The sequence below is a fragment of the Lissotriton helveticus genome, chromosome 7 (genome assembly GCF_964261635.1).
Source record: "Lissotriton helveticus chromosome 7, aLisHel1.1, whole genome shotgun sequence".
NCBI classification, from domain to species: Eukaryota; Metazoa; Chordata; class Amphibia; order Caudata; family Salamandridae; genus Lissotriton; species Lissotriton helveticus.
In genome coordinates, this window is record NC_136068.1 from 528,973,188 (window position 1) to 528,986,993 (window position 13,806).

Sequence of the window (13,806 nt, forward strand, 5' to 3'; positions counted from 1 at the left end):
AAACAATGCATTTCTCTACGGGTTTTTCACTGTGATATCAGGAAAAATAAAACCAATTCCTGTTGATTTCTCTCCCACTGCCTTGCCACTCCTGTCTTGCACTGGCTTGGTAGTTATCTCCAGCTTTGTTTGGTAAACATGATAGACAGGAAAGTGAGGTAATGAGAATATCACAGCGAGATGTAAAGTAGAGGAATAAGGGAGGTAGAAACGGAGATGATGTCTAGAGAGATAGGTCAGATGAGAAGAAAGCTAAGGAAAAGTAGAATGATGGGGTGTAGAAAGATGTAGATTAGATTTTGGAGTGACGTAGAGAGGTAGCTATAGAAAGAGAGGTAGAGATAGAGATAATGATATGTAAAACGAGGGGTGGGGTACACAGAGGGGTGAGGTAGAGAGAATAGTAACATAGAAAGAAGGTTTAGTTAGAGAGAGCTGGAGATGGAGAGCTGTAGAGGTACACAGGCAAAAAGATGAGGTAGAAGTATAGAGAAGTGTAAGCTAGCGACAGTGGTGAAGTACAGCAGAGGGTAGAATAAGACGTAGGGTACTGAAACATAAGTTATGAAAAGGGGGCAGTGAGGTAGAGATAAGGTAGATTCAGAGGGATGAACATTATAAAAATAAATTATTTGTAGAGAAAAGAGGTGTAGCAGAGAGATAGAGGTAAAGTAGAGAAAGGGAGGGTAGACTGGGACAGAGGAAGAGTGAGAATGTGAGAAAGAGCCTGAGAGGTAAAGTAGAGAAAGGGAGGGTAGACTGGGACAGAGGAAGAGTGAGAATGTGAGAAAGAGCCTGAGAGGTAAAGTAGAGAAAGGGAGGGTAGACTGGGACAGAGGAAGAGTGAGAATGTGAGAAAGAGCCTGAGAGGTAAAGTAGAGAAAGGGAGGGTAGACTGGGACAGAGGAAGAGTGAGAATGTGAGAAAGAGCCTGAGAGGTAAAGTAGAGAAATGTAAAAAGAAAGATGCATAGGAGGTGTATGGAAAGGTGGTACAGGGATAGAGATTGAAGAGAATGAGAGAAGGATAGCAATGACAGAGATGGCTAGAGGTAGAGAAAGAGGGTTAGTGATAAAAGAGTAAGGATGTGAGGGAGGTGATGTAGACCGACTAGATTTAGAAAGAAGTGGAAAGGTGAGAGTGAAAAATCAGGGAACTGAGAGGTTGTGTAGTGAGAGAAAGAACTGTAGGTAGTGTATGAGATGTGAAGTAGAGAAAGAAGTGAGGAAGAAAGTGAGAGGTAGAGAAAGGGGGTGAGAAAGATGGAGTAAGTTGAGGAATAGGGATAGGGGTAGAGCAGTGGGGTGAAGCACTAGCTGAGGGTGAGAGAGGTAAAGTAGATGGAGAAGATATACAGGGTCATGAGATGAGAAGTACTTTGAGTTGCTTAGAAAGGGGTAAGTTACAGATGGGGTAGGGAGAAATAGATGTGGAGGTAGGCACAGATAGTAGGAGAGATAGAGGTAGAGACTGGGGTGAGTTACAGATGTGGTAGGGAGAAATAGATGTGGAGGTAGGCACAGATAGTAGGAGAGATAGAGGTAGAGACCAGTGGGATGCAGAGTGGGAAAAAGAGAGGTAGGTCAGACAGAAATGTGGTTGAAAGGGCTGAAATAGAAACTGGGGGGTAGGTACTTGGAGGTAGAGAGGTCAGTGGAGACAGAGGGTAATAAAAGGGGAGAGCTAGAAGAGCGGAGGTCAAGTGAGTGGAGAGATGTGAGACAAAGATGGCTGAGGCAAAGAAAGAGACTCAGAGATTCATAAAAGAGTTGACATGAGGTAGTCAGAGAGAGGGGTAGATAGATAAGGGCAGGGGTTTAATTACTGGTGAGGTAGAGGGAAAGAGGCCCAAAATGTATGTTAGATAGAGAGAAGATAGCAAGTAAAAAGACAGAGGTATAAAGGGAGTGGTAAGGTAAAAAGAGGGATGTAAGGTGAAGAGTAAGTTAGAGGGAGATAGACAAAAAAGTAGAGTGATCGGTAAAGAAGGGTGGCGGCAGACAGTGAGAGATGCTTGAGAAATAAGATGGGTGAGGAGAGAAAGAAAGGTAGACAGAAAGGCAGAAAGTAGTGAGACATGAGTAGGAAGAATGAGGCGGGGAGAGGGAGAGAGAGAAACAGAGAGGGAGAGAGAGATTGTTATAGAGGAAAAAGGACAACAAGAAAAAACTTTATTAGGCAGACCCTTGGGAGCTGAGGGTATTTGTAAATGCCTAAATTGCCCATTCCTTAACATTTCTCTGGATATTTTCCTGCACTAGCAGCCTTGAGAGTGGGGAAGGTGAGCAAGCCATACAGGGGTGAGACAGGAGGTTTGAGTGTCCCTTACTGCTGGAGATGGGGTGGGAACCACAAACATAACCCAACGTTACTAAGAAACGTATTAGAAATTCAGAAAGTGTCCCATTAAAGTATTACCAATATGTTTAGAAATATTGTTGCTGTCCCATTAAAAGCCCCTTTAAAGTAGTAGCCAGTAACACAGCTTAGAATTGATAGCTCTCATTGTATTTGTATTTATATAGCTTACTACTCTTGACGTTGAACATATAATAAATGCCCTAGTGTTCTCCAAAGGCTGGCAAAGGGTATGCTTATCTTGGTTCACTGCTGAATTCTAGGGCATAAGTAGCAGTTAGAGAAAAAGCCTTGTGAATACCCCATGAAGGTGCCACTGCTAGGTTGGATCTTCCGAGTAATGTGCTGCAGCAAGAGGGCTCAGTGAGTTGTGACTGCTGGTTTCATCTGCTATGACCTGCTGGTGAAGTGTTCTAATAAAGGCAAATCTAAATTATCCTTCTGAGCTAATGCCATTGAGTGCATTTTTAAATTGGGTAAACGTGGCACTTTTATAGACAGTGCTTAGAACAGTTGAAAGTGAAGCACTCTGTGAAAGCACTTGGCCATCCCATACAAATACACACAGAGCTTGCATCACGGATAATTAAAGTACATCACTTGCATATCCCCAGGAAGAGCAGCCAGTGAGGCACATGGCCTCTTTTCCTTCTCTCTAACTCTCCCAGTTTTATGCAGGTGCACACACCGAATTCTCATCTTCTCACCTTCTCACACAACGTTTTTCTGTCTGCTTCATCTCTTGAGCCCTCCTCCATTCGCTTCTGTTTTTCTCACTGTGTTTTATTCCTTCTTTCTTACTTTTACAATAATGATACTGTCTCTCCATCCAGCACTTTCTCTTTCTAATCTTTGCTTATTAATCTCTTCTTGTGCCTTTTACTCTTTTAACAGTCCAGTCCATCTAACCTGCAGCTCACCCCCTCTATCTCTTCTTCCCCTTCAGTCTCTCCTCTTCTCTCGCTATATTCTCTCTTCTTGTTCTCCCTCCTTGGGTAGTCCCAAGGTCTGTCGGCTCGGAGGAAGGGCACTGCAGGGATCGTGCCTGTGCAAGGGGCTTGACGGGACAGAGACTAGGCGGTGCAATGCCGTCTCCTACAATGGAGGTGAGGTTATGGAATGGCCCACCTCAACCGTGAGAGAGCACAATTCTGAAAAATGTATAAGTACACCATATTTACAAGCACGTAGTGTTAGTTTAAATTGTATTGCACACGAGTGTTATATTCATAGTGTGAACTTATATAAGTGTGTTTAGCTAACATAGAGGTACTTATAGCAGTATGAAAACTAATGTAGAAATGTTAGAATGATGTGAAACCTCACGTTTCTCATGTTAAGTGATTGTGTGTAAAGGAAATGAAACCTAGCAAACAAATGAGAATGTGTAGGCCGCAGGGCAATTCACAGTAAAGATAAAGTGCTGCTGAACTGATGTGAGACGTGGTTAACATTGTTTTCTAGAAGTATTTAATCATAGAATTGAAATATATGTTTTATATAGATGTGTTGCATTACACTATAGTAATACGTGTTAGTTAAAATACTGTTTAAACCAAAGAAAGGAAATGTTTTAGAAGACAGAAACCGCTTTAGGTAAATCAACTAGGCCTGAAAAGACCAAGTCATTCTCTTTGATCTAAAATGTGCTCGTTAGGGGAAAGTTGTGCTAGGCACTAACTGAGAATTCTTACACATGTTTTATGGTCCGAGATATGGTGGAGGTTGGAATTTGAGGCCCACAGTACATGTGTCTGTCGCAGGTGCGAGGAGTCCTAATCAGTACTATGATGAACGGTTCCTTTGTTCAAGAGAGCCAGGCGCAGGCATGGAGGAGTCTTCAGGAATTTTAGGGGGTACTGTCTCGCTGAAGAAGAAGCCTGGGAAGCAAGGTCAACTTTAATGAAGAGTCCCGAGGAGCACCAGTATGGAGTTTGCCGCTCAAAACTGCACCACGTGAGAGGCGTCGACATGGGCGTTCCTATTGGAAATGTGATTTTGTATTAGGGATAGCACCACGGGGTGGAGAGAGAGCAGATGATCTGGGGAGCCTAAGAAAGCAGATGGGTAGGCAGATAGACTGAACTTAAGAGAACGATTCACCAAGAAGACTAAGAGAAGTGCGTTATCTTCTTTGGAAGTCACCACCGCTGACACCTTTTTTTTTAGGTAAAGATCTTGTTAAGTAGGGATGTCACTTAGTCCAATGTAGGGATAGATTAATCTGAATTTTCCTTTCTGTAAATGACTCTCAAGTTGCAACTCACAGCGATTCTTGCAACACTTATGCTTTTTGAGATAGTTTTGATAATTTCCTTTTGCCGATTGAGAATATTCAGAGAGTACCTTTTTGTACTAATACCTGTATACCTTTTGAATCTTATTCTGAGATGTTTGTATCTCCAGATACTTTTGACTTTGAATTAAAGCTTTTTAACCTTTCCCAGTGGTAAGTGGTTCTTTAGAGTGGTTTAATTTCATAATTGACTAACCTAGTAGTAGATTGTCTTTTACTCAATGACAGGTACCAACGATTCAGTCGACAGGATTAGGGATCTGGTATGGTAACTAGAGACCAGAAACCCCGCGTTAACAACCTTATATGCAGGAAGGTTCTCACGTCACTACTCTTATGTGCCAGGCGGGCAGGGGAGAGGTCAGATTATGGGCACACTTGCCTCATAGGGGGCCTCATTTATGAGGCCTTGCGTGAGTTTTGCGCTTCCGATGCGTCACTTTTTGTGACGCATCGGCGGCGTAAAACATGCCTCCTGATGCGCACTATTTACAAAGTGACGCATCTAAGCAGATGCGTCACTTTGTAAACCCCTGCGCTACATTATACCTGCGTCAGGTATAATGTATGCAGAGGGGGCGTTCACCCGCAAAAAGCCTCGTAATAGTGACGCAGTGAAATCTATGAGATTTCACTGCGTCACTTTTAGGACGCTGTTGCGTCAAAATCTTGCGCCTGCCTCACAGCAGGCGTAAGACTGACGCAAGCCCTTTCACATGGGGCTTTCCCCATGTGAAAGGACGCATTGCTGGAGTTGCGTCACTTTTGTGACACACTCCAGCAATGCGTCACTTTTGCGCCTACAGATACGTCAGAAATACTGACGTATCTGTAACTCCTTGCGACATGATGCGTCATATTATAAATATGACACATCAATCATGTCGCAGGGAGAGCGCAGTGAAAAGTGACGCATCGCTGTTTTCACGCAGCGATGCGTCACTTTTCATAAATGAGGCCCAGGGTGAGGAGAGTGGGTGAAATATCTCTTCACAGCTGGACTCCAATGAGTTTGCCCCTACTCCCCACCCCCAACCCTAGCTCAATCTGCACACATTATGTGTGTACATAGCCGGCCCAAGCCAGACTCGTGCACTCATTGGTCGGACCGGCATGTGCTGATGAGGATGCTGCCAGCCCCAGCTAAAAGGTGATGAGGTTACAAAATGTCATTGGTCCCAGCTGCTGGCTGCCAGAGAGGCCCCACAGAGCCACTGACGATGCTGGACAATACAGCTCAACATGAAAATATTCAAAACGGGCACCACTGATCCAAAAAGAAAGCAGCCCATCGTTCACCTCCCACATGCCCGGTTTACCAATCCGACCCTGCTTGCCTGTAAGTTCAATGGCAAAAACACTGATCGGTTTCTGAACAACTGAATGCAAAAAATGTTAAGATAATCAATGTAAATGTAATGTAGTGCATTTATATAGCGCTCCGAATCATCCCCGAAGGGGTCTCTCAGGCGCTGTGCACATACCACTGTGGAACCCTTCATGGCCTTTCCCTGTGAAGTGCCCACTCCTGGGCACCCCCAAGGTGAAGCCAGGCATCCTAGCGCTGTTGGGGCCGTTGTGGAGATTAAGCAAGCTATTGCCCAGAGTTGCAGAGTGGAACCCATGATTAGAATAGGCACCGAGGCGAGAATGATCAGGTCCGGGGAAATTGAGCCCAAGACCCGCTGAGGCGGGAATTGAACCCTGGTCCGGGCCAGACCTCTGCATTAGGGTCTGCCGCTCTAACCATTGAGCCACACTTCTCCGTATGTCGCATACCCCGGAGCGTGGGAGGGCCCCTTCATGTACTTTACAGGCAGGGACCTCAAGTTTTGTTACGCCGCTGGTCTGGAAAGGAGATGCGAGGATGTGTATTCAGGAGGGAGTGAAAAAAGAGGGCGCTGAAGAGCAAAGACATGAGGTTTAGGCCTGGGTGAAATATTTAAATTATACTAGCTTCATTTGCATAATACCTCTTACAATAAAATGATTAGTAGATTTGAAGAGCCCCACTCATCTCCCTGAAATTACACCATTACTCCACTTATCGTAATGGCATGCCAACGAGTTTTAAGATATGCAGATGGATAAGATGTGGAGAGAAAACGAGCGTCCACATTTAATACAGAGTGAACATAACAGGAGTGATTGAGACACACTGAAAAAACACTAATCTTTCTACAGGCCTCAGTAATGATTCACAAACTCATGATTTCAGAAATGAAACATTTTCAATAATATTTACCACAAAATCATTGTTGTTACTCATTTGTCTTAAACAGCTCATAACCGCTAAGCCAATAGTCCTGCCTGGTTGTAGATCTATTTCATATATTGTGGTATATCTTATTTCTGCAGTTTTATGTAGTACAAAGCAGGCCTAAAGGCATTGGAGCACTTCAAATGAGCACCAGATTACTTTACTCAAGGAAAAATGATTGTTTTGTTCCATTTAGATTATTTTTTTTGTCCTATTTAATTGGTTGTATCGTGGGGCAGCACCACTGGCATTCCTGCTGCATTGCTCTATGGCAAAAGAAAGGGCAAGAATGATCTGTATCTATCAGATAGGGCACATTCCTGTCCTTTTCCCCTGCACTGGCACACAATGGGCTGCCGTGCGCCAAAGATGGCACCTTTGCACCATGGTGCAAGGGTGCCTGTGTTGCAAGGATGATTATTTTTGTGTAGGAAGGGAGACCTTCCTGCAAAAAAAACAATCAAAAGAGGCTGTTTCCTGTTTCTACTTATGCTGTAGAATGCAGCACACATAGAAAAAGGAAAAACAAGTAGAAATACATGTATTTCTCCTCATAGTGCCTCCTTAAGCCTCCCCAAGGGAGGCGTACATTTTTGGCGCTGCCTCAGAGTTACGATTTCTTGTAAATCTGGGGCAGAGTCCAAAAGCCATGAATATTGCTGACGACAACTCCCAGCAACACCCATTACACACCCCTGTTATGCAGAAAAATTCCATTTAAGGGAACAATATTTATGAGGCTGCATTAAGCCCAAAAAGAGTAGCTTAGTACTGTCTCGTAAATATGGAGCAGGCTCCTGCGCCATGGAACGTCCCAACAAGTGACATTCAGGCATCCTAAGCGGCCTCATAAATAAGCCCTAAGGAGATTAGGTGATTTGTCCAGAATCATAGGATGTTGAGCTGATGCCAGGACTTACACCTGTTTACCCAGTTCCAAAGTTGGACGTTCTGGTCATTTGGCCACGTCTCCTTCCCAGCTACAAAATACCCACTCCCCATATCTGGATACAGTGTCCGAAAACTTATGGGCAGGTTTACAATAACTGGCACATCCCTGTATATTAGCAGGGATGTGCCAGTTATTTTGCGGGATGTAAAAAACCTTTGTGCCACCATGGATGCACTGCATTTACAATGCGGCGCAAGGAAAGACGGATGCATCACGCATCTGTCGGCGTAAAGATGATGCAGTGCTGGAGTCGTGTTGCAAGTGCGATGCAACTCCAGCACTGCACAGGGGTGGCCTATACTTGCTGAGCTGCGTCACTCCTTACGCATGCTACAAGAGGGCGTAAGGTTTTGACGCAGCGGATCGTAAAAGTGAGCCAGTGAAATATTGTAGATTTCACTGCGTCACTTTTACGAGGTTTCCTTGCGACAGAACGACCACCCTGCATACATTATACCTGACGGAGGTATAATGTAGTGCAGGGCTTTACAACGTGACGCATCTCTCTAGATGCCTCACGTTGTAAATATGTTGCATAGTGGCGCATTCTTTACGACAACGCTGCGTCACAGAAGTGACGCAACGGTGTAGTAAAGATGTCGCAAGGGGCTTGTAAATCTGCCCCATAGTTTATACTTTCAAACCATGCCCCTAAGTGCATAGGCTACGTTCCCTTTGATGCCCCTCCACTTTTGTTTTATCCTACTTAAAGCCCTGAATTGAAACTGTACCAAGAAGTTGACTCAGACAAAAGTCTTCGTTCTGTATGAATACGGTAAAATAGGAATTACCCATATTTGCTATATTTTATAAAGTCTTTTCTGCGATGTCCATTCGGAAGAAAAGTTGGAGATGTTCAACTAGGAAATTGAAAGAATAGTTTCACGTTTTTATGAGCTGGATGTGTGACCAACTTACACATTTACCTTTTGAGATTCAGCTGGATCTGTTAGCTCGTTTGGGACAAACAAGTCCACGCCTTAAATGAAAAACACAAAACAACTTGTGCCAGTATAAAATGGGAAATTGCAAAAAGATTTTTTTTTTTTTTAAAGGAATGGGTGATATCACATCTAATAAATATAGCGTGTACAAAGCTTTATTTCGATATGAAATATCTTAAAAAGCACATGACAGTTAAAATACAATACATTTATAAAGAGCATAAATAATAAATACATAAGCCAGAGTACAGCAATTAAAAAGTCATTAAACAAATTGGAGCTTTGGACATAAGGTAAAAACCGTCACCATATAAAGTTATCTAAGGTCTTTAAATATAGCGTATCTTCGAGCTATGATTTGACACCAGGCCAAAGTTGATTGATTTTCAACTATTTTATTAAAGTCAGACCAAGTTTTTAATGAGTTCCATGTAGCGAAGTAATCCTAGGCAACTCTCGCCGTGTGTTCAATTTATAAGTCCCTGTTTCAGGGAGAATCATTGTAATGCTAGACACAAGGGTGAAATCTAGAGTAGATTGGTATTCTGTCCCAGAGATTTCATAGGATGATGGTGTATTTATCATAATGGTACCCCTGCTACAAGACTTCAGCCATTTGGAATGCACAGCTTAGAATCCTGATAGGGCATTAGCGCGGCTGCTGGCTCCTCAGGAGTAGCGCAAAATGAGGTCTCCCTCCTACTGAATCTAATGAGGGGCCCCTGAGTCTCCTATGAGCCCGTGGGGGCCAAATTGAAATTATTCTTGGGGACTAGCACTTTTATATCCGCATCAGAAATTTACCGAAAAACTCTCAAAGCAGAGAGATGTAGGAAGAGAAAGACGGAAAAAAGCCACAACGGTAGAAAGCAGGAAGCTGCAAGAGTGAGGTAAAGAGGGAGGGAATGTCTGTAGTGCATTAAAGAGACCGGAAGTTCTTTGGTATTCGAGACACTGGCATTTAATTACAATGGCCATTGGGTTCTGCGCTTCGCTTTGGACACCAGCACTCATTCATTTACAAGTTAAGCACTGTGGATACTATTTAAATTATGTGAAAGCAGTCCAATAGGACCCTGAGGGCATATGCACAAGGGGTTTGCACCACAAGGAACGTCATTTTTTGCGACGTTCCAGTGTTACAATGCCCTGCTCCATATTTGCAAAGTGGCATTAAGCTTTTTAAATATGGTACCCTTTCACAGCGTGAAAAGGGTATGCAATGGGTATTGCTGCGGGCAATCCACCGAAACACCCAGTGCCCTTGTACATTGCTATAGATCTACGAGGATGTGTAAATCTGAGGCAGCAAACGGTATGCAAAAGCAGGCGTTAGATTGGTGCAATGAGGAGAAATACTTTTTTTGCTCCTTGTTTTTGCTTTATCTATGAGTACTGCATTCTGCAGCACACCTAGAAGTAGCAAATCACCATTATTGATTGTTTATATGTTGGTAGGGACACCTTCATGCGCATAAACAATCATCCCTGCAAAGCAGGGGCCCTTGCACTATGGCTCAAGGCTGTCTTTGTTGGTGCTAGGCAGCAATTTTTATTGCCCGAGCTAGGGAAAACACAGGGGTACGCCATATTCTTGTAAAAAATGTGCATCCCTGAATTTTAGAAATGACGGAGCGCAGCACTTCAAAATTTGCTGCAGCACAAAGCTGTGGCATTTCCTTATACATATGCCTCTTGGTCTTCATAGTACCTGCTTCTGAGAAGGTAAAGCTTTGATATGAGGATCCTGCAGGAGGTATGGATATGTGGCTGGGATATGCAGCTGAGGCCCTCCAATGATGGCATGGTGGCAGCTATTCTGGTATGTTCACTACTGCGAACAGGACCAATGGAAGTAGAGAATGATTATTGATAGGGTCATTGCCTCATTAACGTGAGGTCCGGTGCATGAAAGTGTGAGGTTGACAGGTGGCCAGAGGTTGGTGCACAGGGCCGGCTACTGGATCTTTCTAAGTAAAAAAAGGAAAACCAAGTGGTTTTAAAGTATGCTTAAAACGGTTTGTTTAGCTTTCTTTGATTAGAAGCAAATGCAGGTCCCCATGGACATAAATCAGCCCCCACAGCAGTAAAATTGGCCCTAGCTTGGCTGCAGACCAAAACACCTGGTAGCCAGTCCGGTCCTGTTGATGCAGACCAGTCAAATCACACAATGGCACTGTGCGTCACACAATATCATCTCCCTTCACATGGTCTCACAGTGAGGTGCCAATATCATACTGTGCCAGGGAAGACAAGTGGAAAAACACTGCACAGTGTATATTTCCAGCTTGCCTTTCGAGGCTTTGAACAGGCACCAGCCTGTGCAAGCTTTTTTTTTTAACAACAGAGGGACAGGGGGATGGGGAGCAATTTGGTTCCTCTTTCCACCATGCCCTGCCCTGACTAAGTGTGCACCGCCTTCTCAGTGACTTTTTTCTTAGTCGGGAGATCTGGGCCATGGATGCCAAATGCAGGTGGATATATATACGTTTCGGTGACCTGCAGTTGATTCTCATCAGGCTCCATTGAAGGTTTGTCTGGACCTTGTGTAACAGAGGACTTTGGATGGATATACATGGAAAGACATTTATCAGGGCACCAGAGAGGGTAGCTGAAATTAAATGTATAGGGTGGTGGAGTCCAAGCGTGGTGCCAGTAGCTCTCATGTGGTGCAAGTTAACATGCACTGACATTAAGGAGACCACGAGTTGGACATGTGAGGTCAGAGAGTTGAGGAAAATCAGGGGAAAGAAGGGAGCAGGGCTGGTTTGAAAGAAAATCATGGAATTTTGGGAAGGATGGTGAGACCAGACCAAGGGCTAGGGAATGGATACATGGGAGGGCTGAATACGGAACAGGATTTTTTTTCGGAATGAGGTCATGGGGTCAGCAAGTGGAAGGTGCTAGGAAAGTTGCAGGCAAGGGAAGAGGAGGGGAGACTGAGGGCATGAGATAGCAATTAAGCGTAGAGGAGCCAAAGGATGAGTAAATGTGTGTGGGAGGATGGGAGATTAGAGACAGCAAGGAAAAGTGTAGCTGCATGGATCTGATGTACCCTGAGGCATTCCCATTTGCACAGACTTTTGGTAGCCAGATAAATAATGGTGGATAGTGTTGAAGGTGGATGTCACTTGGGGGTGTCGACTGTTGCCTTTGGGGTCTGGCTTAGTCACACAAGAGGAATGATTACATAACGGGTGCAACAAACATGACACCACTCTACAAAGTTCAGCGCTTTGAGTGCAGTTGCACTTAAGGCCTGCCAGCAGGAATCTCTAAATCTGACATACAGTCCTCTGCTGACTTGACAGGCCAGTGGGACACCCTCCAGGGTATGAAGAATCCTGCATGTCATAGTTATGGGGAAAAAGTGGTTATATTCTCCGGGTGGTGGCCATGTCTTGTCATGATGAGGAATTAGCAAAACTTCCCTTTTCCTGAGAGTGGCAAGCAGATGCCAAACTGTGAGCAATTTGTCTGTACCCTCTTCTGCCAACCCTCAGTTGGAGAAAGGGAGGAATGGAGGCAAAAGTCCTTCTAAGCATGAATTCCTCATTCTAGGCATTAAGGGACTCAGGGAATGGGAAAATCTTATGCTGCCCGGCACGTTTGTATGTTCTTACAACGCATTCCGTTGCAACGCATGCCTTTACCATGCATGCGTTACAACGGAATGAAACTTCAACGCATTACCTTTTCCTCGAATTCTTCCGTGGTGACGTCGTACGTCGTTAAAAGGAAGCGGACGTTTCTTTCCGTTTCCTCTTAAACGACGCTGAATGCCTTCACATCTCGACGTGACTTCAGGTGAGTTTCTTTTTTGGGGGGGGAGACCCCCAAACCCCCTTCTTTTAATTTTAACCTTTGCCACACATGCCTTTACTACGTACCTCGTAGTAAAGGTATGCGTGGTAAAGGCTTTCGTGCTAACCACGCATGCGTTGTAATGCATGCGTGGTTAAGGTTTTCGTGGAAACGGCTGCGTTGTAGTGGCCGTTTCCCGTCCGGCACTGAACAGGGCCGGCCTTCGTAATTGCTTTAATGGTAATTACATTGTGGTAATTACAGTGGGCTGCCCGTGATAGGGCTTTTCAAAGGAACTACTGCACCAGGGGAGCTTGTGTGTGACAGTTGCTTTGCTTTGAAGTCCAGTGTCTGGAGTCCGGGCAATGTATGTCACTAAGTGCAGTGCAGTCAGTATTAAGTTTGATACATTGCGAGGCCCCTCACAGTACTTCAAAAGGCAACTGTGCTATATATTTTTTATCCTGTCCATGGAACAGCAGATCCGTCACAATTTTACTCAGGTGGGGCAAACAGGCTAAATGGCTGCATTTTGCTTACCCCACAGGAATATCACCCACCTCTAGTCACACTGTCTTGCTGCCACAGCCCAAAGTTAGTGCTCACCTGTGCGTGTCTTCTGGTTGTCGTCTACTGTCCTAGGCTCTCCCTGTGGCACTCACTATGCCAGGGGCCCTGCCTTATATAAGCCTCCAACTGATGATGCATTAGACCCAGCCTCTAGCCTGAGAGTCAGTGACAAATAAACAAGTCACACATTTTCAATAGCACGCACACCCTCATCTTAGACTGCCTACCTGATCAGGTGGGGACGCTAGAAAGACGCTAAAAGGCAACAGCAGGTCTCTTGTGATTCCTTATCATGTGTTGGAACCTGTGCTCTCCCACTGCTCCTGTGATGTGTAAATCCGGCTCGGTGAACAGCTATCTCCACCTCACGCCGGTGTGTCTTCTGGGAAGTAGAAAAGACCATTCAAACTTGTTTTTCTTCCAGTGCTAATCATTGGAATTCTACAGCAATTGACCTAAAGTAATGCTTTTAAAGTGCAAAGTAACTATTTATTAAGCTTTTCCAGCCGAGTTACAAATAAGAGCCCAACAGTCAAAACCGTAATCTATACTTTACTATACACATACTTTGAAACCCTACATCTGAGCAAATAATTTTACACGCTTTAGCTTTATTATGCTT

At 44.3% G+C, this 13,806-nt stretch overlaps 1 long non-coding RNA gene across 1 annotated transcript in view; it reads right to left on the reverse strand.

The window, feature by feature from the left end:
• The window catches only part of LOC144768713 (uncharacterized), a 79,933-nt gene extending 66,648 nt beyond the window's left edge, over positions 1 to 13,285 (reverse strand). Inside the window, exon 1 of the long non-coding RNA XR_013598613.1 lies at positions 13,221 to 13,285. This is a non-coding gene — a long non-coding RNA (uncharacterized LOC144768713). The remainder of the gene's footprint in view (positions 1 to 13,220) is intronic.
• Positions 13,286 to 13,806: the final 521 nt, after the last annotated feature.